This window comes from Ranitomeya variabilis, chromosome 3 (assembly GCF_051348905.1).
Source record: "Ranitomeya variabilis isolate aRanVar5 chromosome 3, aRanVar5.hap1, whole genome shotgun sequence".
NCBI lineage: Eukaryota > Metazoa > Chordata > Amphibia > Anura > Dendrobatidae > Ranitomeya > Ranitomeya variabilis.
The window spans coordinates 189431877-189458086 of NC_135234.1; the positions used below are offsets into that span (position 1 = coordinate 189431877).

At 42.6% G+C, this 26210-nt stretch overlaps 1 protein-coding gene across 1 annotated transcript in view; it reads right to left on the reverse strand.

Annotated features, from left to right (window-relative positions):
- The window catches only part of TAFA3 (TAFA chemokine like family member 3), a 679693-nt gene extending 660513 nt beyond the window's left edge, over positions 1-19180 (reverse strand). Inside the window, exon 1 of the mRNA XM_077294926.1 lies at positions 18928-19180. The gene's annotated coding sequence lies outside the window, so the exon portion shown is untranslated. The remainder of the gene's footprint in view (positions 1-18927) is intronic.
- Between the last annotated feature and the right edge of the window lie 7030 nt (positions 19181-26210).

The following is a 26210-nucleotide window of genomic DNA, read 5'->3' on the forward strand; positions in this document are numbered from 1 at the left end:
ACGTGAAGTCCCGGCTTGTGATTGGTCGCATGCCGCCCATGTGGCGGCGACGCAACCAATCACAGCAAGCCGTGACGTAATTTCAGGTCATTCAGTATTTTAAAATTACGCTCCGGCTTTGTGATTGGTTGCGTCGCAGTCACATGGGCGACGCAACCAATCACAGCAAGCCGTGACGTAATTTCAGGTCCTTAAGGATTTTAAAATTACGTCCCGGCTTTGTGATTGGTTGCGTCGCAGTCACATGGGCGCCGCAACCAATCACAAGCCGTGACGTCACGGGAGGCTGGACACGCGCGCATTTTAAAATGGGCACGTGTCCAGCCTCCCGTGACGTCCCGGCTTGTGATTGGTTGCGGCGCGGTCAACAAATCACAAGCCGGGAGGCTGGACATGCGCGTATTTTAAAATGGGCGCGTGTCCAGCCTCCTGTGACGTCCCGGCTTGTGATTGGTTGCGGCGCGGTCAACCAATCACAAGCCGGGAGGCTGGACACGCGCGCATTTTAAAATGGCTTCCCGGCTTGTGATTGGTTGACCGCGCCGCAACCAATCACAAGCCGGGACGTCACAGGAGGCTGGACACGCGCCCATTTTAAAATGCGCGCGTGTCCAGCCTCCCGGCTTGTGATTGGTTGACCGCGCCGCAACCAATCACAAGCCGGGACGTCACGGGAGGCTGGACACGCGCCCATTTTAAAATGCGCGTGTGTCCAGCCTCCCGTGACGTCACGGCTTGTGATTGGTTGCGGCGCGGTCAACCAATCACAAGCCGGGAAGCCATTTTAAAATGCGCGCGTGTCCAGCCTCCCGGCTTGTGATTGGTTGACCGCGCCGCAACCAATCACAAGCCGGGACGTCACAGGAGGCTGGACACGCGCCCATTTTAAAATGCGCGCGTGTCCAGCCTCCCGTGACGTCACGGCTTGTGATTGGTTGCGGCGCCCATGTGACTGCGACGCAACCAATCACAAAGCCGGGACGTAATTTTAAAATCCTTAAGGACCTGAAATTACGTCACGGCTTGCTGTGATTGGTTGCGTCGCCCATGTGGCGGCGACGCAACCAATCACAGCAAGCCGTGACGTAATTTCAGGTCATTCAGTATTTTAAAATTACGCTCCGGCTTTGTGATTGGTTGCGTCGCAGTCACATGGGCGACGCAACCAATCACAGCAAGCCGTGACGTAATTTCAGGTCCTTAAGGATTTTAAAATTACGTCCCGGCTTTGTGATTGGTTGCGTCGCAGTCACATGGGCGCCGCAACCAATCACAAGCCGTGACGTCACGGGAGGCTGGACACGCGCGCATTTTAAAATGGGCACGTGTCCAGCCTCCCGTGACGTCCCGGCTTGTGATTGGTTGCGGCGCGGTCAACAAATCACAAGCCGGGAGGCTGGACATGCGCGCATTTTAAAATGGGCGCGTGTCCAGCCTCCTGTGACGTCCCGGCTTGTGATTGGTTGCGGCGCGGTCAACCAATCACAAGCCGGGAGGCTGGACACGCGCGCATTTTAAAATGGCTTCCCGGCTTGTGATTGGTTGACCGCGCCGCAACCAATCACAAGCCGGGACGTCACAGGAGGCTGGACACGCGCCCATTTTAAAATGCGCGCGTGTCCAGCCTCCCGGCTTGTGATTGGTTGACCGCGCCGCAACCAATCACAAGCCGGGACGTCACGGGAGGCTGGACACGCGCCCATTTTAAAATGCGCGCGTGTCCAGCCTCCCGTGACGTCACGGCTTGTGATTGGTTGCGGCGCGGTCAACCAATCACAAGCCGGGAAGCCATTTTAAAATGCGCGCGTGTCCAGCCTCCCGGCTTGTGATTGGTTGACCGCGCCGCAACCAATCACAAGCCGGGACGTCACAGGAGGCTGGACACGCGCCCATTTTAAAATGCGCGCGTGTCCAGCCTCCCGTGACGTCACGGCTTGTGATTGGTTGCGGCGCCCATGTGACTGCGACGCAACCAATCACAAAGCCGGGACGTAATTTTAAAATCCTTAAGGACCTGAAATTACGTCACGGCTTGCTGTGATTGGTTGCGTCGCCCATGTGACTGCGACGCAACCAATCACAAAGCCGGAGCGTAATTTTAAAATACTGAATGACCTGAAATTACGTCACGGCTTGCTGTGATTGCTTGCGTCGCCGCCACATGGGCGGCATGCGACCAATCACAAGCCGGGACTTCACGTAAGGAAAGAAAAGCGCGAATTTTAAACAAAGAACGCTGCCGCTTCCCTCGGTAAGGTGCAGGCTGCATCGGAGAGGTGAGTATAGCAATATTTTTTATTTTAATTCTCTCTTTTACACATTTTTACATTAATGTTGTTTCGATACCGATACCCGATACCACAAAAGTATCGGATCTCGGTATCGGAATTCCGATACCCGCAAGTATCGGCCGATACCCGATACTTGCGGTATCGGAATGCTCAACACTAGTAATGGGTAAATTCAAGCAGACACCTGCCTAAATATGTACAGGGGCATTGGAGAAAATTAAATATTTTGCTTATCATATTACAAAACTAAGACTGTAAAATAATTGTCAACACTCTGTAAATAAAAGTATGGCTCTGCGTCATAAATCCATCAAAATATTCCCTTTCCTAAGTGCAAATGGGAATAATTTAGAGTAAACATTTTATCCATACGTCTTTCCAATGGTGCTCTGTCAGTCAACAATTAATCTTAATATACTAGTAGCTTTTCATTAAGTTTAAATAAGGCTTCTGACAGATTCATGGGCACATAATTGGATTTGATGTACTTCTATACATCAAGTTTTGACAAACACAAAGGCATGTAAATTTCATAGCAACATATGGTGTTAAAATCCAAACAGATTTAGTACTACCCAAGTATGAAATGGAAAATTTCCTAGGTGGTTGCTACAAATAACACTGAAAATAACAAAGCTCCTTAATATCAGATTTCCAGAGGTTACACAGCCGTGGTTTATACTATTGGTGCTACAAGCTCTAAACCTGAGTTTTAGTTTATATTCACTGATGATAAGAGAGAAACAGAACTCTACTTAGGGACTTCATTATCAGTGAGTGATCTGTAATTCACAGGAAGAGCCCAGGAAAAATCTATGATGGTCCAGACCATACAAATAGGTTCAAAACATTAGGTGCACTCTGGAGACCAAAAATCTAATTTACGTAACTCCTCTTATTTCCTTCAGTTACCCTCGAACACCTTGTTTGCTTCACAGATTTTACAGAGTTTCTTGAGGAACCAGCATTCAATTATTGTGCCTTCACACCTTTGTACAAGTGAATATAAATGAGTTGTGAGGGTGTCTGTATATGTGATTGTGCATGTGTGTGCCTAAATGTGTTTGTCTGTGTGTGTATACACTGAGTGTAGAATTATTAGGCAAGTGAGTATTTTGACCATATCATCACTTTTATTAAATTTTCCAACTCCAAGCTGTATAAACTTGAATGCTTTTTGGACTTAACAGATCAAGTGATGTGCATTTGTATAATGAGGGCAGTGTGGCCTAAGGATATTTACTCACTTTATCAGTCGTCATTAGGGTTGAGCGAAACGGGTCGGCCATTTTCAGAAGTCGCCGACTTTTGGCAAAGTCGGGTTTCATGAAACCCGACCCGACCCCTGTGTGGGGTCGGCCATGAGGTCAGCGATCTTCTGAATCTGGTATCGGAATTCCGATACCGAGTTCCGATATGTTTGCGATATCGGAAATCGGTATCGGAATCCACATTTAAGTGTAAAATAAAATATTGATATACTCACCTCTCCGGAGGCCCCTGGACATCGCCGCTGGTAACCGGCAGCCTTCTTTGCTTAAAATGAGCGCATTCAGGGCCTTCCATGACGTCACGGCTTCTGATTGGTCACGGCCGCCCATGTGACCGCCACGCGACCAATCACAAGCCGTGACGTAATTCTCAGGTCCTAAATTCCTAATTCTAGGAATTTAGGACCTGAGAATTACGTCACGGCTTGTGATTGGTCGCGTGGCGGTCACATGGGCGGCCGCGACCAATCAGAAGCCGTGATGTCATGAAAGGCCCTGAACACGCTCATTTAAAGCAAAGAAGGCTGCCGGTTACCAGCGGTAAGGTCCAGGCTGCGTCGGAGAGGTGAGTATATCAATATTTTTTATTTTAATTCTTTATTTTACATATTAATATGGATCCCAGGGCCTGAAGGAGAGTTTCCTCTCCTTCAGACCCTGGGAACCATAGTATCCCATTGCACTGCATTGGGTTTCGTGTTTCGGCGACCCCGACCCCGACTTTTTTATAGGATCGGCCGATTTCACTCGACCCGACTTTTGAGAAAGTCAGGTTTCGTGAAACCCTACCCGATCCTATAAAAATAAAAGTCGCTCAACCCTAGTCGTCATGTCTCACACTGATAGCGCCTCCTTTCATTTAAACTGAGCTCTAGAGACAAACTCTTCGAGAGATCTATTTCCCACTCATAGATCTTAACTGCACTTTAGATATTAAGAAAATTGTAGATTTCTCAGGAATAAGATACCAAGTTATCTGTTATGATCCTAGTGGCTGAGGATCACAAAACGGACTAGCTAAGTTTATGAACATAGACACGAGCTCTAGGGAGGTGGTAACTGAACTGACCGCAAACCTGATCCTAACCAACACACTAAAGGTAGCTGGTGAACGTGCCTAAAATCCTGGACGTCTCGACGCAGCCTGAGAAACTATCTACTCCTGGAGGGAAAGTAAGACCTCACTTGCCTCAAGAGAAATCACCCCAAAGATATAGGAAGCCCCCAACAAATAATAACGGTGAGGTAAGGGGAAAACACAAACGTAGAAATGAAAACAGATTCAGCAAATGAGGCCCGCTAATACTAGATAGCAGAAGACAGATAGTGAACTGTGCGGTCAGTAAAAAACCCTATGCAAAATATCCACGCTGAGAATACAAGAACCCCCACACCAACTAACGGTGTGAGGGGAGAAACTCAGCCCCCTAGAGCTACCAGCAAGCAAGGAAATCACATATTAGCAAGCTGGACAAGAAAACAAAAATAAACCAAGAAACATATGACCACTGATGGTCAAAAAATGAATCAAGCAAAACTTAGCTTCTCTTGAAGAGACTGATAACGAAGGACTGCAGGCGAGCTCCAAAATAGCACTGAAGACATTGACAGCAGGCAACAACTGAGAGTCCAGGTGAACTAAATAGGAAACCAGCTAACAAATAACGAGACAGCTGATCAGCCTCAGACCTGCAGAATGACACAAAGAACCACCAGAGGGAGCCCAAAGACAGCACTACACAGTACCAGTTGTGACCACAAGAGGGAGCCCAAAAACAGAGTTCACAACAGTTATCATTTCATTCACTTTTCTATGACCTGCATGTCCATGTAGATTCCTTGGAAAGCTTGATCTTACTGATAGATTCCATTTAAGCATATAATTCGTTGAAATTAGTGGCATTTCATGATCTTTGACTTCAATGGTATACAAAATTTTACCTCCGTAGACATTAAAAGTGTTGTTCAGGCATATAGTATTGATGACCTATCTAAAGGATAGTCAAGTAAAGTGAATCAGAACTCCTTTTTATCTTAATAGATTAGATATTTTACAAGTTTGCAATCCAAGAAAAATTAGATATAAAGTTTCAGTCTACAATCTGGACATCCATAAAATCAAACTATGACAAGAAATCAAGCATACAAGAAAATACAGAGAAGAAAGATATCTGTCATAATTATAAATATCACATAATGGTGCTCTAGTTGGACTACAGTCTGCAAGTAACATTGCATATAAATGGAGAAGTAGATTATATAATTTAATAGAGACAATAACCTAAAAATCAGCTTCTATTGCCCCATAGGGTTGCAAATTACCAGAAGAGAAAAGTAGTATATTTAGAAAACAGTATGTCCAGAAAATACTTGGGGGCATGATAGAGCAATATATCATAATAAGGAAATTTAGCGATCTATAGCAGGTACAGGGTAGGTCATTAATAACACAATGGTGGGGGACCAACAACCAGGCTAGAACAGTTTGTTGCTAGAACGATGGCCAGATATAAACACTTTGAACTGAGCTGCTGTCACGACTCCTTTGTCGGGTGTCCCGGGACTAGGGGCTCCGTCTTTATCCCTAATGCTAAGGGCACCCTAGCTTGCCCTGTTTCCTGAATTACTTCTGATGGTGAAGATGCTGGGGCCACATACCCTGCCATTGCTCCTGAATCCGCCCACAGTCTGTACCCTTCACCAACCACACTAACAAGGTACTACGAACAGTGATAATGAAAAATACCAATCATAGAAACATACTCCCACAATCAATAGAGGAATGCAACGGGGAGTGGAGGATGGAGTAAAACCAATGTAGGAGAAGAAGGGGAATTATCACACACCCAAAACCTAGCAACAGCCACAGATAAATCCACCAAACTCCTTCTCAAATAACAACCACCAACAACCTACAGTCATGCAGCAAAAGCTATGGGTGCTAGCTAGGGCTCAGATTATATAGGAGGTAGAAGTGACTAACAGTGAAAAGCTGAGCCTTAATGCAGGAAAGCTTCCAGGAGCTCTCAACTGAAAAGATTAACCCCTGTACTGCTAAAAGAAATCTGAACCGAAGGTAAAGTGCTTCTAATCAGTGCAGGAGTAGGAGAAATCAGATACTGTGGTCTTCTGCCTCCTCTTTGTCTCGGTAAACCTATGTCATCTGCATTTTTCGATCAAAGTTTAAGGCCTCTTCTGTCTGTTATTGGATACTGAACCACAGCATCAAAAGAACAAGAGCTGTGCTGTAGTAGCTGGCAACAACTGGCAAAGGCCACAGCTCACTGTCCCTCATGGATCTGCCATTAATAACTTATCCAGTGGATAGCTCATCAATACAGTATGTCAGGACAACCCCTTTAATTACTTTTTCATAAAATACATGTTAAATGTATAATTTTTAGGAGTTCCAATGCTAGGACTTCCCCAACTAATCATTAAAATGGGAGACTCAAACTAGTTGTTCATCTACATTTCCATCTTCACAATGAGGAGGAACCTGATAAAGATTTCTCATGATTTGCAATGTTTTTATATGATTCCACACATCTAATGGTGCCAAGTAGTGCAGTTTGTCTCCAGTAGATACTTTGAGATATTATATACATATAAAGTACAACATTTACACTACGTATATTGACTCCATTTGATGGTGACATCTTCTCTCCTCCTCAGCCAAGCACTAGTCATACATTGCAGAACACAGCTAACATATGCATGGTATCACCACTGATTGCTCTGGGCCTTTGAGTCCTTAAAATAAGATTAAAAGCATCCTAGTTTTATTCCGTTATTTATGTTCTTTTCTAACTTTTACATTCACAGCTGATCATTAATTTAGCCAACATGGCCATTGTACCAGTTTCAAAGCAGCGGCACTAGATAATTTGTAAATAATTTAAGAGGCAGTTAGAGCAAACAAACAGCAACATGTCCCCTGCTCCATTTGATTTCTAGTCCATTTTCAAGGTGAAAATGCAAACGGAAAACGATTTTGCTTTTCTATTCTTCAATTTACTTAATTTTTTCCAATTTGGGTTACAAACAGTCTGATCAAGTTTAATCAGCGGAGCCATAAACCTCTCATTGCAGATAGAAAAGGCCTTGGTAGAGACGACGAATCATGGTTTTGTTAAAGATTTCAATGTGTTATGATTTATTGAATATAAGTCATTTTTCACAATTCTATTTGATTATTTTTAAGTGATATCTCTTCGGCTAGTTGAAGAACAAACAAGAGAGCCAAACCATCAGGTTTCCAGTCTTTAAAGGATTTTTTTTGTAGCAGACACTGAGAGGTAACTATCCATATCCTCTTCTAAATTTCAAAACTCTTCAAAAACATTGAGCTTCTACTCAATTTCTGTTTCAAAAAGAGAGTGTGCACATAGGCTTACTATTGAATGGCTCTTCCGTTTAGTTTTGGTGGCCATACAGGCCCATGTTGTGAATTTGGATTCTGGGCTCCCCCGGTGGCCGCTTGTGGAATTGGACTTGTCATCCTCTTTCCTGTTTCACCTGATTCCATCAGTAGTGGGTGTCGCTATTTAAGCTCATTTCTCTGGTGGTTTCTTGCCGGTCAACAATGTTATCTGATGCCTCTCAGTGCTTGTTCCTGCTTCTAGACAACTACTGATAAGTTGGACTTTTGTCCATGTTTTGTTTTGCCTATTTGTTCCAGTTCGCAGCTGAAGTTTTGTTACTGTGTCTGGAAAGCTCTCGTCGATCAGGGATTGCTACTCTGGCGTTATGAGTTAATGCCAGAGTTTAAGGTAATCTCTGGATGGTGTTTTGTTAGTATTTTTCTGCTGACCATGAAAGTATACTATCTGTCTTCTGCTATCTAGTAAGCGGACCTCAAATTTGCTAAGACTATTTTCCTGCTGCGTTTGTTGTTTCATCTGAACTCACCGTCATTATATGTGGGGGGCTACTGTCTTCTTTGGAATATTTCTCTAGAGGTGAGCCAGGTCTTATATTTCCCTCTGCTAGCTATTTAGGTCTTAGGCCAGAGCTGGGCATCTAGCTATAAATAGGAAATGCTACCTGGCTATTTCTAGTTGCGCGGCAGGCTTAGTTCATGGTCAGTATAGTTCCATCTTCCGAGAGCTTGTCCCTCTATAGGCTTGCTATGATCTCTGCCTGCAGAGATCATGACAGTTTGACCGGCCCACTAAAGTGTTAAAGACCCAGGTTGAGAAAGGAGAGTTATAAGAAGTCTGCTGGAATTTTTTTTTTTTTTTTCCTCCAGTCTGCCTTGCTGCAGTCTTTTTTCTCTCTCTCCTCCTAACCTCTGTATGCTCTGTGTGCACCTGACAATAATGGATCTCCAGAGTGTAACTGCGGGTTTGAATAATCTCATCACGAAAGTACAAAATTTACAAGATTTTGTAGTACATGCTCCGGTATCTGAGCCGAGAATTCCTTTGCCGGAGTTCTTCACAGGGAATAGAGCTAGCTTCCAGAATTTCCGAAATAATTGTAAGCTTTATTTGTCCCTGAAGTCTCGTTCAGCTGGAGACCCTGCTCAGCAGGTTAGGATTGTGATTTCCTTGCTCAGGGGTGACCCTCAAGATTGGGCCTTCTCATTGCCAGCAGGGGATCCTGCGTTACGCGATGTGGATGCGTTTTTTCTGGCCTTGGGCTTGCTTTATGAGGAACCTCATTTGGAACTTCAGGCAGAAAAAACTTTGATGGCACTATCTCAGGGGCAAGACGAAGCTGAAGTTTTCTGCCAAAAATTCCGTAAATGGTCTGTGCTTACTCAGTGGAATGAGTGCGCCTTGGCGGCAACTTTCAGAGAAGGTCTCTCTGATGCCGTTAAGGATGTTATGGTGGGGTTCCCTTTGCCTGCAGGTCTGAATGAGTCCATGACAATGGCTATTCAGATTGATAGGCGTCTGCGGGAGCGCAAACCGATGCACCATCTGGCGGTGTCTATGGAAAAGACGCCAGAAAGTATGCAGTGTGATAGAATTCTGTCCAGGAGTGAGCGACAGAATTTTAGACGGAAGAATGGATTGTGTTTCTATTGTGGGGATTCTACTCATGTTATATCGGCATGCTCTAGGCGTACAAAGAAGCTTGATAAGTCTGTTTCCATTGGCACCATTCAGTCTAAGTTTATTTTGTCTGTAACCCTGATTTGCTCTTTGTCATCCATTGCCACGGACGCCTATATTGACTCTGGCGCCGCTCTGAGTCTTATGGATTGGTCCTTTGCCAATCGTTGTGGTTTTGATTTAGAGCCTTTGGAGACTCTTATTCCTCTGAAGGGGATTGACTCCACCCCATTGGCTAATAATAAACCACAATACTGGACACAAGTAACCATGCGTATCAATCCGGATCACCAGGAGATTATTCGTTTCCTGGTGCTGTATAATTTACATGACGATTTGGTACTGGGATTGCCATGGTTGCAGTCTCACAACCCAGTCTTGGACTGGAGAGCTATGTCTGTGTTGAGCTGGGGATGTAAGGGTATTCATGGGGACGTACCTTTGGTTTCTATTTCGTCGTCCATTCCCTCTGAAGTCCCTGAGTTCCTCTCTGATTATCAAGACGTCTTTGACGAACCCAAGCTTGGGTCGTTACCTCCGCACCGTGAGTGCGATTGTGCCATAGATTTGATACCGGGTTGTAAATATCCAAAGGGTCGTTTGTTTAATTTGTCTGTGCCGGAACATGCTGCTATGCGGGAATATATTAAGGAGTCTTTGGAAAAGGGACATATTCGTCCATCTTCTTCTCCCTTGGGAGCTGGGTTTTTCTTTGTCTCAAAAAAAAGACGGCTCTTTGAGACCATGTATTGATTATCGGCTTCTGAATAAGATCACTGTTAAGTATCAATACCCATTGCCATTGCTTACTGATTTGTTTGCTCGTATAGAGGGTGCTAAGTGGTTCTCTAAAATTGATCTTCGTGGGGCGTATAATTTGGTGCGGATCAGGCAGGGGGATGAGTGGAAGACCGCATTTAATACGCCCGAGGGCCACTTTGAGTATTTGGTCATGCCTTTTGGTCTTTCTAATGCCCCTTCAGTTTTCCAGTCTTTTATGCATGATATTTTCCGCGATTTTCTGGATAAATTTATGATAATATATCTGGATGATATTCTGATTTTTTCTGATGACTGGGACTCTCATGTCCAGCAGGTCAGGAGAGTTTTTCAGGTTCTGCGGTCTAATTCTTTATGTGTGAAGGGGTCTAAGTGCGTTTTTGGGGTCCAGAAAATTTCCTTTTTGGGGTATATTTTTTCTCCCTCTTCCATTGAGATGGATCCCGTCAAGGTGCAAGCTATTTGTGACTGGACTCAGCCCTCCTCTCTTAAGGGTCTTCAGAGATTTTTGGGCTTTGCCAACTTTTACCGCCGATTTATTGCTGGTTTTTCGGATGTCGTTAAACCACTGACTGATTTGACCAGACAAGGCGCTGATGTTGCTAATTGGTCCCCTCATGCTGTAGAGGCCTTTCAGGAGCTTAAGCGCCGTTTTGCCTCTGCCCCTGTGTTGCGTCAGCCTGATGTGAATCTGCCTTTTCAGGTTGAGGTTGACGCTTCGGAGATCGGAGCTGGGGCAGTGTTGTCGCAGAAAGGTTCCGACTGCTCCGTCATTAGGCCTTGTGCCTTCTTTTCTCGCAAATTTTCGCCCGCAGAGCGGAATTATGATGTTGGGAATCGGGAGCTTTTGGCCATGAAGTGGGCGTTTGAGGAGTGGCGCCATTGGCTCGAGGGGGCTAGGCATCAGGTGGTGGTATTGACTGACCACAAAAATTTGATTTATCTTGAGACTGCCAGACGCCTGAATCCTAGACAGGCGCGCTGGTCTTTATTTTTTTCTCGCTTTAATTTTGTGGTGTCATACCTACCGGGTTCTAAGAATGTTAAGGCAGATGCCCTTTCTAGGAGTTTTGACCCGGACTCTCCTGGTAATTCTGAACCCACAGGTATCCTTAGGGAGGGAGTAATTTTGTCGGCCGTTTCTCCTGATCTGCGGCGGTCCTTGCAAGAGTTTCAGGCGGATAGACCGGATCGTTGTCCGCCTGATAGACTGTTTGTTCCGGATGATTGGACCAGCAGAGTCATCTCTGAGGTACATTCTTCTGCATTGGCAGGTCATCCCGGAATTTTTGGTACCAGGGATTTGGTGGCAAGATCCTTCTGGTGGCCTTCTCTGTCACGAGATGTGCGAGTCTTTGTGCAGTCATGTGACGTTTGTGCTCGGGCCAAGTCTTGTAGTTCTCGGGCTAGCGGACTGCTGTTGCCCTTGCCTATTCCTAAGAGGCCTTGGACACACATCTCGATGGATTTTATTTCAGATCTGCCTGTTTCCCAGAAGATGTCTGTCATCTGGGTGGTCTGTGACCGTTTCTCTAAAATGGTCCATTTGGTTCCTCTGCCCAAGTTGCCTTCTTCTTCTGAGTTGGTTCCTCTGTTTTTTCAGAATGTTGTCCGATTGCACGGTATTCCTGAGAATATTGTTTCTGACAGAGGTACCCAATTTGTGTCTAGATTTTGGCGGGCATTCTGTGCTAGGATGGGCATAGATTTGTCTTTTTCATCTGCTTTTCACCCTCAGACTAATGGCCAGACCGAGCGGACTAATCAGACCCTTGAGACATATCTGAGGTGTTTTGTCTCTGCTGACCAGGATGATTGGGTTGCTTTTTTGCCATTGGCAGAGTTCGCCCTCAATAATCGGGCCAGTTCTTCCACCTTGGTGTCCCCGTTTTTCTGTAATTCGGGGTTTCACCCTCGATTTTCCTCCGGTCAGGTGGAATCCTCGGATTGTCCTGGAGTGGATGCGGTGGTGGAGAGATTGCATCACATCTGGGGGCAGGTTATGGACAATTTGAAGTTGTCACAGGAGAAGACTCAGCGTTTTGCCAACCGTCATCGTCGTGTTGGTTCTCGGCTTTGTGTTGGAGATTTAGTGTGGTTGTCTTCTCGTTTTGTCCCTATGAGGGTCTCTTCTCCTAAGTTTAAACCTCGGTTCATCGGCCCTTATAGAATATTGGAGATTCTTAATCCTGTTTCTTTCCGTTTGGACCTCCCTGCGTCCTTTTCCATTCATAACGTTTTTCATCGGTCGTTATTGCGCAGGTATGAGGTACCTGTTGTACCTTCTCTTGAGCCTCCTGCTCCGGTGTTGGTTGAGGGTGAGTTGGAGTACGTTGTGGAGAAAATTTTGGACTCTCGTGTTTCCAGACGGAAACTCCAGTATCTGGTCAACTGGAAGGGTTACGGCCAGGAGGATAATTCTTGGGTCAATGCATCTGATGTTCATGCTTCTGATCTTGTTCGTGCCTTCCATAGGGCTCATCCTGGTCGCCCTGGTGGATCTGGTGAGGGTTCGGTGCCCCCTCCTTGAGGGGGGGGTACTGTTGTGAATTTGGATTCTGGGCTCCCCCGGTGGCCGCTTGTGGAATTGGACTTGTCATCCTCTTTCCTGTTTCACCTGATTCCATCAGTAGTGGGTGTCGCTATTTAAGCTCATTTCTCTGGTGGTTTCTTGCCGGTCAACAATGTTATCTGATGCCTCTCAGTGCTTGTTCCTGCTTCTAGACAACTACTGATAAGTTGGACTTTTGTCCATGTTTTGTTTTGCCTATTTGTTCCAGTTCGCAGCTGAAGTTTTGTTACTGTGTCTGGAAAGCTCTCGTCGATCAGGGATTGCTACTCTGGCGTTATGAGTTAATGCCAGAGTTTAAGGTAATCTCTGGATGGTGTTTTGTTAGTATTTTTCTGCTGACCATGAAAGTATACTATCTGTCTTCTGCTATCTAGTAAGCGGACCTCAAATTTGCTAAGACTATTTTCCTGCTGCGTTTGTTGTTTCATCTGAACTCACCGTCATTATATGTGGGGGGCTACTGTCTTCTTTGGAATATTTCTCTAGAGGTGAGCCAGGTCTTATATTTCCCTCTGCTAGCTATTTAGGTCTTAGGCCAGAGCTGGGCATCTAGCTATAAATAGGAAATGCTACCTGGCTATTTCTAGTTGCGCGGCAGGCTTAGTTCATGGTCAGTATAGTTCCATCTTCCGAGAGCTTGTCCCTCTATAGGCTTGCTATGATCTCTGCCTGCAGAGATCATGACAGGCCCAGTCCTCATTACTGCCATCTAGTAATGATGCTATCATCTAAGAAGTTCCATAGTCACATTCTCAAAGACGATTTTGCTGTCATATCCTATGAAGTTCAGGGACAGACTGAACTTTAAAATGGTATATCAAATTTTTTGTCTAGAGGATTAGAGCTTTGTATGGTTGCACTCATTATTAGCAATATCAAGATATAGAGATTTTTACTATCTGTAACAGTTGTGTCCCTTGACATATTCTGTTAAATCTGAAGGCAATTAAGTCATTGGTTATGGACCACAATAAAGACATGATTTCCTAAAAAAAATTGACATTTTTAACATTATCATATAACTTAATATTCACAATCTCACACAACCTCCATTCCCGGAAATGAGCAAGATTAAAGTGGGTATTCTGTTAAGTTAACAAATAATAGTGAAGTAATTAAATAAAGAAATAAAAATGATATATATATATATATATATATATATATATATATATATATATATATATATCCGTGAAACTTTGCAACTCCACCACCACCTGTCCCGTGGCAAAATTGGTACTGGAAACTATGGTGTTCCTATAACTTTATCATTTACATGACCACTGCAGCCAATCACTGTCCTTAGTAGTGATGATTGCATGTGCAGTAGTAGGCCATTGAGGCTGCTGATTGACTGCAGAGGTTATGTGAAAGTGAATATCATGACTTACACAATAACAATGGCAACAGAGCAGCAGGGGATCAAAGGGCAAGTAATGCTTATTTCTTTATTTTAGAACATTCCCTATTCTTTGCACCTTTTGAAAAAATTCACTACTAGTACAACCATTTCTCATTCATTATGTTTTGTCTCGTTAAAATAATAACACCTATACACATTTCCGATGCTCGCACCATTCTAGCGATGTCGGCACTCATGTTCCTGGGGCTTAAGAGAGTTTGTGACTTTATAAAAGCCCTTCATCCAATCAGAGCGGGAAAAATGAGAAGGGGTTGTCCTAGTAGTGGACAATAGTGATGAGCGAGTATGCTCATCACTCGAGTTTCTCTGAGCATGCTCGGGTTGTCTCCGAGTATTTTGGCGTGCTCGGAGATTTAGTTTATATCCACAGAGCTGCATGATTATCTGCTGCTAGAAAGGCTGAATACATGTGGGGATTGCCTTACAAACAGGCAATCCCCACATGTATTCAAGCTGTCTAGTAGCTGCAAATCATGCAGCTGCGTCGACATAAACTGAATCTCCGAGCACGCCGAAATCGGAGACAACCCGAGCATGCTCAGAGAAACTCGAATAATGAGCATACTCGCTCATCACTAGTGGACAACCCTTTTAATAGAACTCTAGATTTCAATCCCTAGTAAAAATACTCCCTAGATATACTCACATGGTATACATGGCTACAAACCCTCATGTCATCGATAACTAGGCAATTTGCATTTGGGAAGAATAAACAATAAGCCAGTATTGGAATTATTGACGTGATTTATAGATATGGACAGTCGCAGAAAAATTTAATTGAGCTGCTATGAGAAAGTCGTATGATTGTAAAAAAAATTGTTATACCACCAAACTAATGACATAGGCTTGATTGTACATTCAGAATGCATCTATTTGTCTATTTTAAAGTGAAAATATATGTTGGAAAGTCAACACATTATCTATGCCCTAATTCTGTCCACAGTCAGACAGCTCTTCCGAGAGTTTTGGTCATGAAAGGCAGCAACTGGAATCCCAGTTCTACTCGCATTTTTGTCTGCCACTTTTCAAGGTCATTCTTGCTCTTGCTTAATCATATAAAGACATGACATTCCTTATTTCTCCATCTCAATAATTCTCTACATACCTGCTATAAATGATTTTCACAAATGACCTTAAAATTTAAACTACAACTAGCAGAGACAAGATTATTTGCTTTTCTACTCGTGTTCACTTAGTATCTTGCAAATTACTAAAAAAAAATCATTTGCGCTAAATCAAATCAACTTGTACTACCTTATATTTAACTATTGTCACTGCAATGATTCACCCTCCAGTGACTAGGGCTCTGCTGCCTGACTTACAGTAAAAGCACACTTAAACCTGAGGAAAACTTCTAAAATCACCGTTAATGTCATCTTCTCATATATTCGTCAATGCTTCTGGATATTCTCAGAACTGGAAGATTCATGAGAAAAAAATAGTTATAGGGAAGACATTTTTCTGGACCTAGTGTCAATTATCCCCTTAAATGACACTACAATTAGGCATTAAGGAGTTGCATCATCTTTTGGCATGGGGATCTTCACAAGTCTGGCTTCTGAAATCCCCAGCAAATAATATTAATAAAATAATGAATGTGGTTCCTGAGGGAGGGAGATCCCATATGTCTTAATACAACAAAGGGGAGACCATATCTTTAAAAGATATCTGTCTGCAGGTTTTTGTTATGAAATCTGAGGACACGATGGGGTAGGCGTTAAAACAGATTTCAACAATGTGTCATTTTTCAGGCTGTGTGCTGTTGTTTACTTGCAATGAAGGGTGATTATTATTGCCTGGACTACAGCAGCTACAGCAGCGCGTGTATGCTACTCCGCCCCCTCAGGTGATAATCAGCTCACTGTCTATAGACATTGTATATACAGAGCCTTCTGTGGGCAGGGTTAGCTTTCTTAGCTTTGCTGCATTGCTATTCTAAAAAGTCTCATTGTGTCAAAACTGCTGAACCCAGAAATCTAAGTGATACATCATTGGATTCAGAGTCTTTTGGCTTGGCCTACATCAGGCCACTCTCACATGGGGTAGCAAAAACCTGCTGACAGATTCCCTTTATTGGGTCCATATAGGAAACTATAGGTTATATTAAAATTTGCTGCAAAAATTAGATAATATAAACATAATGTCATGCTAAAAATATTTTTTTTCTGTAGTTTAGATGCTTATAAAATAGGCCTAATTTGAACGAGATAAGCAGAACAAGGGTAAAGCCAAGATACTTTACGAATTTAATTCTTTCTTAAGATCTACGTTCACAACATGTGCTACCTTGGTCGGTAAGACAGCTCGTTTCTCCAGCTTTTATTCTATATATTTTACAGTGTAGTTGCGTTGGAAGAAAATTCAGTGTTCAGTTTCTACTTCCAAATTCCATCAGTTACTGTGGGTGCTATAAACCTGTGAAGTTTTTCTTTTACCTGACAGCTTTACTTCTGCCCGAAAATGCCCTGAAGCTATTAAGGAACTCCTCATTATCAGACTTAAGGCTGAGAACAGCATAGCCTTGTATGTCTCATTCCACCATACGTGCATAGCACTGGATACTATAACCTAATTACTGGACGAAGGACTCATCAATGCCCTCCTATGTGACATATTCCCATCCGAGGTTAAACTGTCAATCCTCCTTTTTTTTTTCATAAAGCCAGAGGATTCCCATCGGGATTGTGCAAATCTTGGCCTGGCTGAAAGATAACGAGAAAAGGCTCATTCTCCTCAAGTATGAGAGGCCTGTGATACACTTTCTTTGACAGGAATCATTATATTGAAGCCACAGATTGTTTTTTTTCCTGAAAACTCCCCTTAGAAAGTCAAAATGGCACAATAAATAGATCTCGCGTCAACATCATAGACTCAGGAGTAATCTTTTTATTAGATCATCTACATGATGATTCATTTTAACCCTAAGTGATCTCATGACCAGTGAGTATATTTAACCAACTTTACTAAAGTTATGTCTAAAAATGGAAAATGTAATTAATTTCTAACGTTCCTCTAAATGTCCCATTTCTTACACAAAGCTCCCGACATGCATTTTAGATCATCCCATTGACAATTTTCAGAGCTCCCCGTACAAGGCAAGGTAGACCCACATGGGAACGAACCTTACATATGGGCACACATCTATAAAATATATCATCCTACACCGGTAGAGACATAGATGTGTACACACACACAACCGTGTTAACCATTTTTAAGGTCTGCTAAACATTTGTATCAATCGTAAAAATAATCACGCTCAACCCTTTGCTCTCCAGACATATTTACAGTCCCATAAAAATGGATCACTTTATGTCATTTATTTGCTGTAGAACGTAAAGTATGACAAAGTGGAATATAGATGTATACACATACAATATATTAGATACATTACAAGAGATCCACTATATGTTTACATGTATTTATATATGGTATAGATACGTATGTATGTATATATATACATATATATATATATATACACTCATACACATATATGTACAGTATACGCATATATATAGTTATATATATACATATATATATATATACATATGTATATATGTGTACATCCATAGCTCCAGATGTGTTCATATATATATATACTGTATATATATATATATATATACATATATGTGTGTATGTATGCATATATGTATGTATATATATATACCATATATATACAGGCACATATATATTACACGAGCACATATATATTACAGAAGCACATATATATATATATATATATATATATATATATATATATATGAACAGCTTTTTATGTCTGCGTCCTCATCATCTCTTTGTACATAAATAAAAAAAAAATGACAGCTTCAGTACAAGTCGTCTACCACCATAGCATTTGCATTTTTTTTTTTTTATTGGATAAGTGCCTTCACTAGTCTGGGTCTATGGAAATGTGAAAGGCATTTTAATATAACACGGTTAAGAGCCAGAGGCGTAATACATTACTATACCAAGAATTTTATATACAATATGCAGGACATCAAAGTACCTGAACTGCATACCACATACACCGTATCATCAGGAATTCAGCTGATGTGCTTAAAAGCCAGGAATAAACTGCTTCGCTGGGATTTTTCTATAGAATGAAACCTCAGATAGCTTAACTCATTCACACAATTAACCAGATGCTTTGATTCCTCAACAAGGGGAATACAGGGAAGCAGGAAAGTCGTGTTACTGGCGAAGCATAGAGGCAAACTTTATGCAGTATTCAGGAACTGAGTCCCCCTCCATCCACCCCCTTGATCATTAACATGTCTGAATGATTGATTACAGGAGATAGATTGCTGTTCATATGATTGTAAAACTATATAAGGGGGCCTGGGGTGGAGGTAGGCATATGAGGGAACATTGGAATTTGAATCTTCATTATTTTTTTATATCGCCATTCTGTACCCCACAGACACCTGTGCTTGATTATCACACTGATTCCTATCATAAACCAAGCAGAAGTTGGAATCTTCCTCCTCAACAGCTGCAGTCACACAGAAGAATATGTCTAGATGTGACCTACCTGTGCTCCTTCTTTGAAATCAATATCCATCAAAGATCCCGGTTATGTTTCCATGTTTGTGGAAGGGTACATCTTCGCCACAAACCGAACTCAACAAACTTATCTCATTCTTCAAGCCCAAGGTTGCATTCCCCCATCCATTAGCTATCCGACAGAAAGGGACAAAGAGGAAGAAAGCGAAAAAAAAGAAAGCAGGTGACCAAAATGGGTTCTCCACAGGAACTCCTGCTTCCACCTCCCAACTGCTTTCTGTGCTTTGCAGAAAATCAGAGTTTCCCTCTAATCCAAAGTGCAGTGTAAATGAGGTCCATAGGTAAAGCAGACAGGTACCTCGCCGTACCTCAGATGTGGACTGTGTGTGTGAGCGGAGAAGTCCCACAAATGCTAATTCAGAAAATGTTGTCTGGTCCGCCTGCACTGTAATTTGAAAGAGATGCAGCCTGTGGTACCACAGAGAAATGCATTAGGCTTTGACTTCATTGGCAGCCTTAGCTTAAGCAGAATCCTCAGGGACTAGGAAGGAGGTAGGATGGGATGGGAGTCCTGCGGAAGAGGCACAGTGTCCCCTAGTGCCCTCTCTGGTTATAGCACAGGCATTCTGCGAAACAGCCGCACAGTCAATGTCCATGTTTACTAGGGAATATGTGGCTCCATGAATAATATATATTAGTAGTAGCAGCAGCAATATCTGCCGTAGATCTTTGTGCATGATTGGGTGAATCCATATTAGAAGATACATTAGAAATGCGTTATCTTTCCCGGTTTTGTCATTAACACTATACAACACTTTCAGCCCTGATCCTTTAGCACCCTTACACCCGGTAAATGATCCAAGCGCTGCGAACGACATGTGCGTCATCAAAATTAGAGCGTTAGCTCTTCAGTCCAGGTCAGAATCACAAAGATTAGAATGTTTCCTCTTTTGTATTTTCTGCCTACAGAAATCAGAAGTCGTGAATCTGCAAAAATCATCTTTCTTCAATGCTAGCTAGCGTCATTGATGCACAGGGGGAATGTGCCCCGTTTATCAGAGGTGAAATCAACTGGTATTGTGCATTACGTTATTTATGATGTGATGTATGATAGGCTTTAGTGACTGAAAACAGAACAAGCAGTAAATCAATCACAGCACTGCGGTGTTGTCCTCTTTTAACTTTGTTTTATATATGTCTGAGCCTATAAAGTTATCATTTACTCACCCTCTCGGGGTCCATCGCCGCCCCTTTACCCTACTACAGGCTTTCTTGTTACAAGGGTGACATCATATCTAGTGTTTGTAACAGCTGCAGCCAATCACTAGGATCAGCGGCTCCACTGAAGCAGATGGAATGATTGCCTGCAGCGCTATAGATGTGATGTCACCAATGTCGCCGATCAACCTATTTATGTAACTTATTCCCCAAATGTGAATAAACGTGTTAATCTGTAATCTGATAAACCTACTCTACCGTTTCTATTCTTCTCTATAGTCGAAGCTTTTAGGTTTATATAAAGAGGCAGCTCATACAAATAATGGAATTGCTGCTTAAACGGACTGCAGATAAATTAATCCAGCAGTGGAGGAATCATTTTGTATTTTTTCCATGCAATGTTTTTCTGTAAATATATGTAGCACAACCACAATGCAAATACTAGAGAGAAAATTGCAGGCAATCTGCATACAGCTCGTGATGAAAAATTGATTCCCTTTAATCCACATCATCACTATAACCAATGAGTTCATCTAAAGGCCACGTCATGTGAGGAACTGTATAGTCTAACACACAGATATATACTGTATATGTGCTGAAAAGTACGTTGGACTGTTCTTACTGCTCAGTGGTTCAGAGACTCGGAGGTAGAGTACACCACAAATACTGAGCAAAATGGCGCACTATCTAGTCTTAGCCAAATGCCTGACCCCGTTATGGAAATGTAATGGACTGCATTGTAGTCAATGCGGCTTGTTAGGTGCTGTTAATGTCTGGCACGCAAGGTCTGACAGTGCCTTAAAAGAATTGTCCAGGAATTTAGCATTGATGGCCTATACTTAGGATAGGTCATCATTGTCTATTTAGTTGGAATGCAACATCCAGCAGCTCCACCAATAAGCTGTTCCCGGTACTTGTGTTGATCGGATGTGTTCAGCTCCATAGCACAGCTCTGTCAACTGTACAGTAGTCACAGCTGGGTAAGGAAAGTCTGCATCATATTCAAATCAATATGCTGTGCAGCTCCTCAACTGAGCAGCTCCGGCCACCACCGGCGCTAGGAAGAGTTGATCAGTAGGGGTGTCTGGTGTCACCTTCCAACCGATTCGTCATCGAAGACCTATTTTAAGGATAGATCATCAATGTTACAGTCTCAGACAACTCCTTTCATTTTCGTGATCTACTCCTATTACAGACAAAAAAATGAAATGAATGAACTCTGATATGAACATAGCCTAATATGCATATGAAGTTTATGAGGACAGCACAAGCATTATTTGTGATAAAAGTAACAATGTATTAAAAATGATTAAGAAACAAAGATTAAAACAAAATGATGACATTTAACTGGAAATATCCTCATATTAACCCCTTAACAACCGCAGATATACCTTTTAACGGCGGCAGTTAAGGGTGCTTATTACTCAGCGCCGCTTTTTAACGGTGCTGAGAAATAGGGTTATAGCGCCATCAATGTCGGAAAATCTCTGGGTTCTTGGCTACCATGGTAGAGGAGACCCTGGAGAACATGATTCGGGTTAGTATTTACCGTCCCCAGTGTTGCAATCGCAATAATGGCAACTGCAAAAAAAAAGTTTGATTTCCCATTTATTTCTTTCTCCTCTGATATGATCAGGCACATCAGAAGAGAGAGAAATGGTGTCCCCCTGGCTCCCCCAGTACCTCCGGCACCTCCTGTTTCCCCCGGCCCTGGGCTTCTTCTTACGGGAAGAAAATGACTGGTGCATGGTGCACCCGCTGAGATCTGCCAGTCGGCACCCGGCAACAATAGGAGATTTTTCCTATTGATTCATTTTGATCACTGTGATAGACCCTATCACAGTGATCAAAATAAAAAAAATACATCAAATCCCCCTTTTTCACCCCCTTGGTTAGGTAAAAATAAAATATATATATTTTTTTTCCATTAGGGTTAGGGTTGGGTTTAAAGCTAGCATTAGAATTGGGGCTAGGGTTAGGGTTGGGGTTAGAGCTAAAGTTATGGTTGGGCTAGGGTTAGTGTTGGGCTAGGGTTAGGGTTTGGGCTATGGTAAAAGCTAGGGTTATGGTTGGGCTAAGGTGGGGCTAGGTTTAGGGTTGAGCTAGGGTTAGGGTTGGCCTAGGGTTAGAGTTGGTGCTAGAGTTAGGATTGAGGTTAGGGTTGTGTTGGGTTAGGGGGGTGTTGGGGTTAGGATTGTAGTTAGGGTTACGGTTATGGTTGGGATTAGAGTTAGGGGTGAGTTGGGGTTAGGACTGTGTTAGGGTTGAAGTTAGAATTGAGGGGTATACACTATTTAGGTACGTCAGGGGGTTTCCAAACGCGACATGGCACCTGCCATTGATTCCAGCCAATTTTCGGTTCAAAAAGTCAACTGGTGCTCCCTCCCTTCTGAGCCCTGCCATGTGCCCAAACAGTGGATTTCCCCCCCATACAGGGTAACGGCATACTCAAGAGAAATTGCACAACAAAATTTTGTGGTCCATTTTCTCCTGATACCCTTGTGAAAATAAAAAAGTTTGGTTTTGAAAAAAGTTAAATGTTCATTATTTTCCTTCCACATTGCTTTAGTTCTCGTGAAGCACCTGATGGGTTAATAAACTTCTTGAATGTGGTTTTTCACACCTTAAAGGGTGCAGTTTTTAGAATGGTGTCACTTTGGGGTATTTTCTGCTATGTTGAACCCCTAAACTCACTTCAAATGTGAGGTGGCCCCTAAAAAAATGGTTTTTTAAATGTTGTTGGAAAAATGAGAAATCGCTGGTCAAATTTTAACCCTTATAACGTCCTAACAAAAGAAATTATGCTTCCAAAGTTGTGCTGATGTAAAGAAGACATGTGGGAAATGTTATTTATTAACTATTTTGTGCACTATGACTCTCTGATTTAAGGGCACAAATATAGTGGTTGAAAGCCGCGCATGCACATCTTAATGCCATTCAGGACGGCACTACAAAGTTTCAGTCTTGGGGGTTCCAAAAGCCCCAATCTAAGGGTCCCAGTGTTTGAACCCCCAGCAATCAGCAATTTATCCAGTATCCCATGGATAGAGGCTAACCTGATTTTTTCAAAATAATCCTTTAAGCACTACATGAGAAAGTAAAATGTGTGAGTGTAAACTTTCTAGATACAGCTACATAATCTCAGGAATGTCATTACATGTGATGCAATGAGGGGTCAGGTACTGTAGGGGAGGTATATTCCATCCAGCAAGTGCCTTTATCACTGGTAAGGGGGTCAATACCTGGCCAGAACCGTCTCTGCTATTTCAAGTTTTTGAGGCAATGCCCGTATTCCGTAGCTGCCGGTCTGAGGACAGCATAAATAGACAGCCAGTAGTCCTCAGTGTATTGGTGGGTGGGAAACTACTGAGGGGTGTTTTGTGGTAACATCAGACCTGTACAGACTGGCATGTCCGAGCCTAGCCTGTGTGGTGGAAGCAAGCTGGACTTTTGCTCTGTCCAATGTAAGACCATGTTTTTTTCTTCTCCTACCAGTGTGAATTAAACACTGAGCTTGAACTGAAAACCTTGGATGGATGGATGGATGGAATGGATAAATGGAGGGATGGAATGGATAAATGGATGGATGGAATTAATTTCCAAAGGCAGCAACACTCCAAAGATCTGGATGAGCAAAGAAATGATGCATTTATTTAATCCATGTGATTACAGCAGTAATGTTTCAGTTCCTCCTGAAATTTTTTTCAAGACTTGAGAAAGCTTCCTTGAAGGACTGAGGCAATCGCATGGCTTAATGGGAATTGGTCATCAACCTTTTGCTAATCCATCTGACAGCAGTGTGATGAAGGGACAGATACCCTTTTTCCAGAGGTGTTTCACTAACTTTACTGGGTGCTGCATTTTTTTCTTAAAAACTGTTTTATCTTCTGCAGATTTACCAGTTCTCTGAATGCTGAGCTCTGTATAACCCCGCCCCTAACAATGATTGGCAGATTTATGTGTATACTGTGCATAGGCAAAAAGCTGCCAATTAATGATGGTAGCATGACTGAATTACCTGGGAGCAGCTTTATGAGTCATCTATTAATAATAATCTCCTATTGATGTTATGAAAATTACACTAAGCAGCCCAGTAGGTGACACATTGCTAGAATCACAGTACCTGCCCGTATAATATGCTGCTCTCAGAATAGGTAGCAACATCCTGGAGATAGCTCCTTAGTAAGTAAAGGCACTATTTTATTGCTTACCTGGATTTTTGGAGCCCATTTTATTATTACTATAATTATTATCAGATTGATATTTGTTTGCAGCCGCTAACAAGACACTGATGGTGAAGGGGCTACTTGAGGTCATAAAACGGAACTGTGATGTTGTTTTTTCTTGGGAATTCCTCAGGTCGCAGGGTTGTAAGAGGATAAGGTCACCACACTAAAGAGATCTTGTTTGTGTGTCCTGATTCAATATAACATAACACTAGCAGTGACATCATCCTAAATTCAATGTTACTGCGGCTCGGTTTTGTGAGGCTTATCACATGAACGTCTCTCTACATGCCTTCTGTAACTTTTTACAATATGTAATGTAATAATGTATATTAATTATAGTAATGTGTCTATTAACTAGAAATATAGATCCAGAAAAACAAAATAATCAAGTCTACATCAATAGAGATTTGAGTATTCTATTGGCAATTAATTGGAGAACATTTCTCTGTATTTAGCTATTATATAAGCAATATCTATTGTAACTGGACCTGGTCTTTTATATCACATTCAGCAGCTTGTGGACGACTATAACAAGTCATTCCTGCTGTTTTTTGCCTGGCCATCCTAAAATTATCCTTACCATACATTAGTCCAATAAAGTAAAAGTTACAGAAAAGTTATAAAATGTTGTGAATATTTAGCAGTTTCTCATATAAATGCCTTTATTAGCCCCCAAAAACATGCATTACAGAAGCCTATGTGGTGACGTGATATACTGTAGGTGGTGTCACTGGAACTTAAAGGGGTTTTGCATTGTAAGATGAAAAGTCTGCATTCAGTCTGCCTTACTACAGACTTATGTTTCCACCGAGCGAGCGCACTGTGCGCTGCGAGGATTCCCCACTGTCTGCACTGGGAGCGGCATTTAAGTACGCAAAATGCAAACACCCAGGCAGAACCCTTCTAGTGGGCATGGCTGTATAGTGGGCATGGCCTTGCTCAATACACTTGTATTGAATGAGATTGTGCCCACTAGACAGGTTGTGACCAGGAGTATGCATATTGCTTACCTGACCACCATTTCTGGGGCAGACAACAGCGAATACTTGCAGCACACAGTGCACATGCTGTGTGGATACACAAGTCTATAGTCACGCAGAGTGATTGCAAATTTTCACTCAGAGTGACTGCAAACATTTCATTTTAAACTGGACAACCTCTTTAAAGAGAACTGTCAGGAAAAAAATTACTACTGAAACTAGTGTTATCAATGATTAGGTCAAAGTACAACATAAAAATGATATTTATTTTGCACACTGGATTTCTACAAGACAGGTATTGTGATGAACCCGAACCTCGCCCTCCCGCCAGATCTCACTATTACGTCAGAGGGATCCTGTGGTACATTCTCCTCGCTAGTTGCACACAAGGTCAGTTTGGCACAGTTTTACTCAGGCCCAGGGAGGCACGGGGGTCTAGAGAAGGTGGCCCATGCAGCCGCTGATGTTGTCCCACACTCGCTCACAACTCTGACAAACCGTTTTCACTATCAGCAGTGAAGCAGATCTCTGCCAGCCCGGTAGGACTGCGACCAGTGCCTCGTTAGATATAAGCCCGGTCCATTAACAGGACTATATCAGGCCAGAAACCAGCCCCGGTACCATGTGATGATAAAACTGAGAACACGGATGTGTGGATTCATGGATCAAAATAAAAGAGCAGTCCAAGGTTAAATTATATATTTAATCTCCTTAAGGATAGAGATGGGTGGACCCTTGGATGCTCAGTTAAAAAAACCTTGGGTTCGGGTACCACAACAGTACCCAGACCCAAACCCAGACACCATTCACTTGAATGGGGTGCCTGAACATCCAGTGCTTGCCACACTGTCATGTTCATGACAGCACGGTACGCCCTGCTTCTG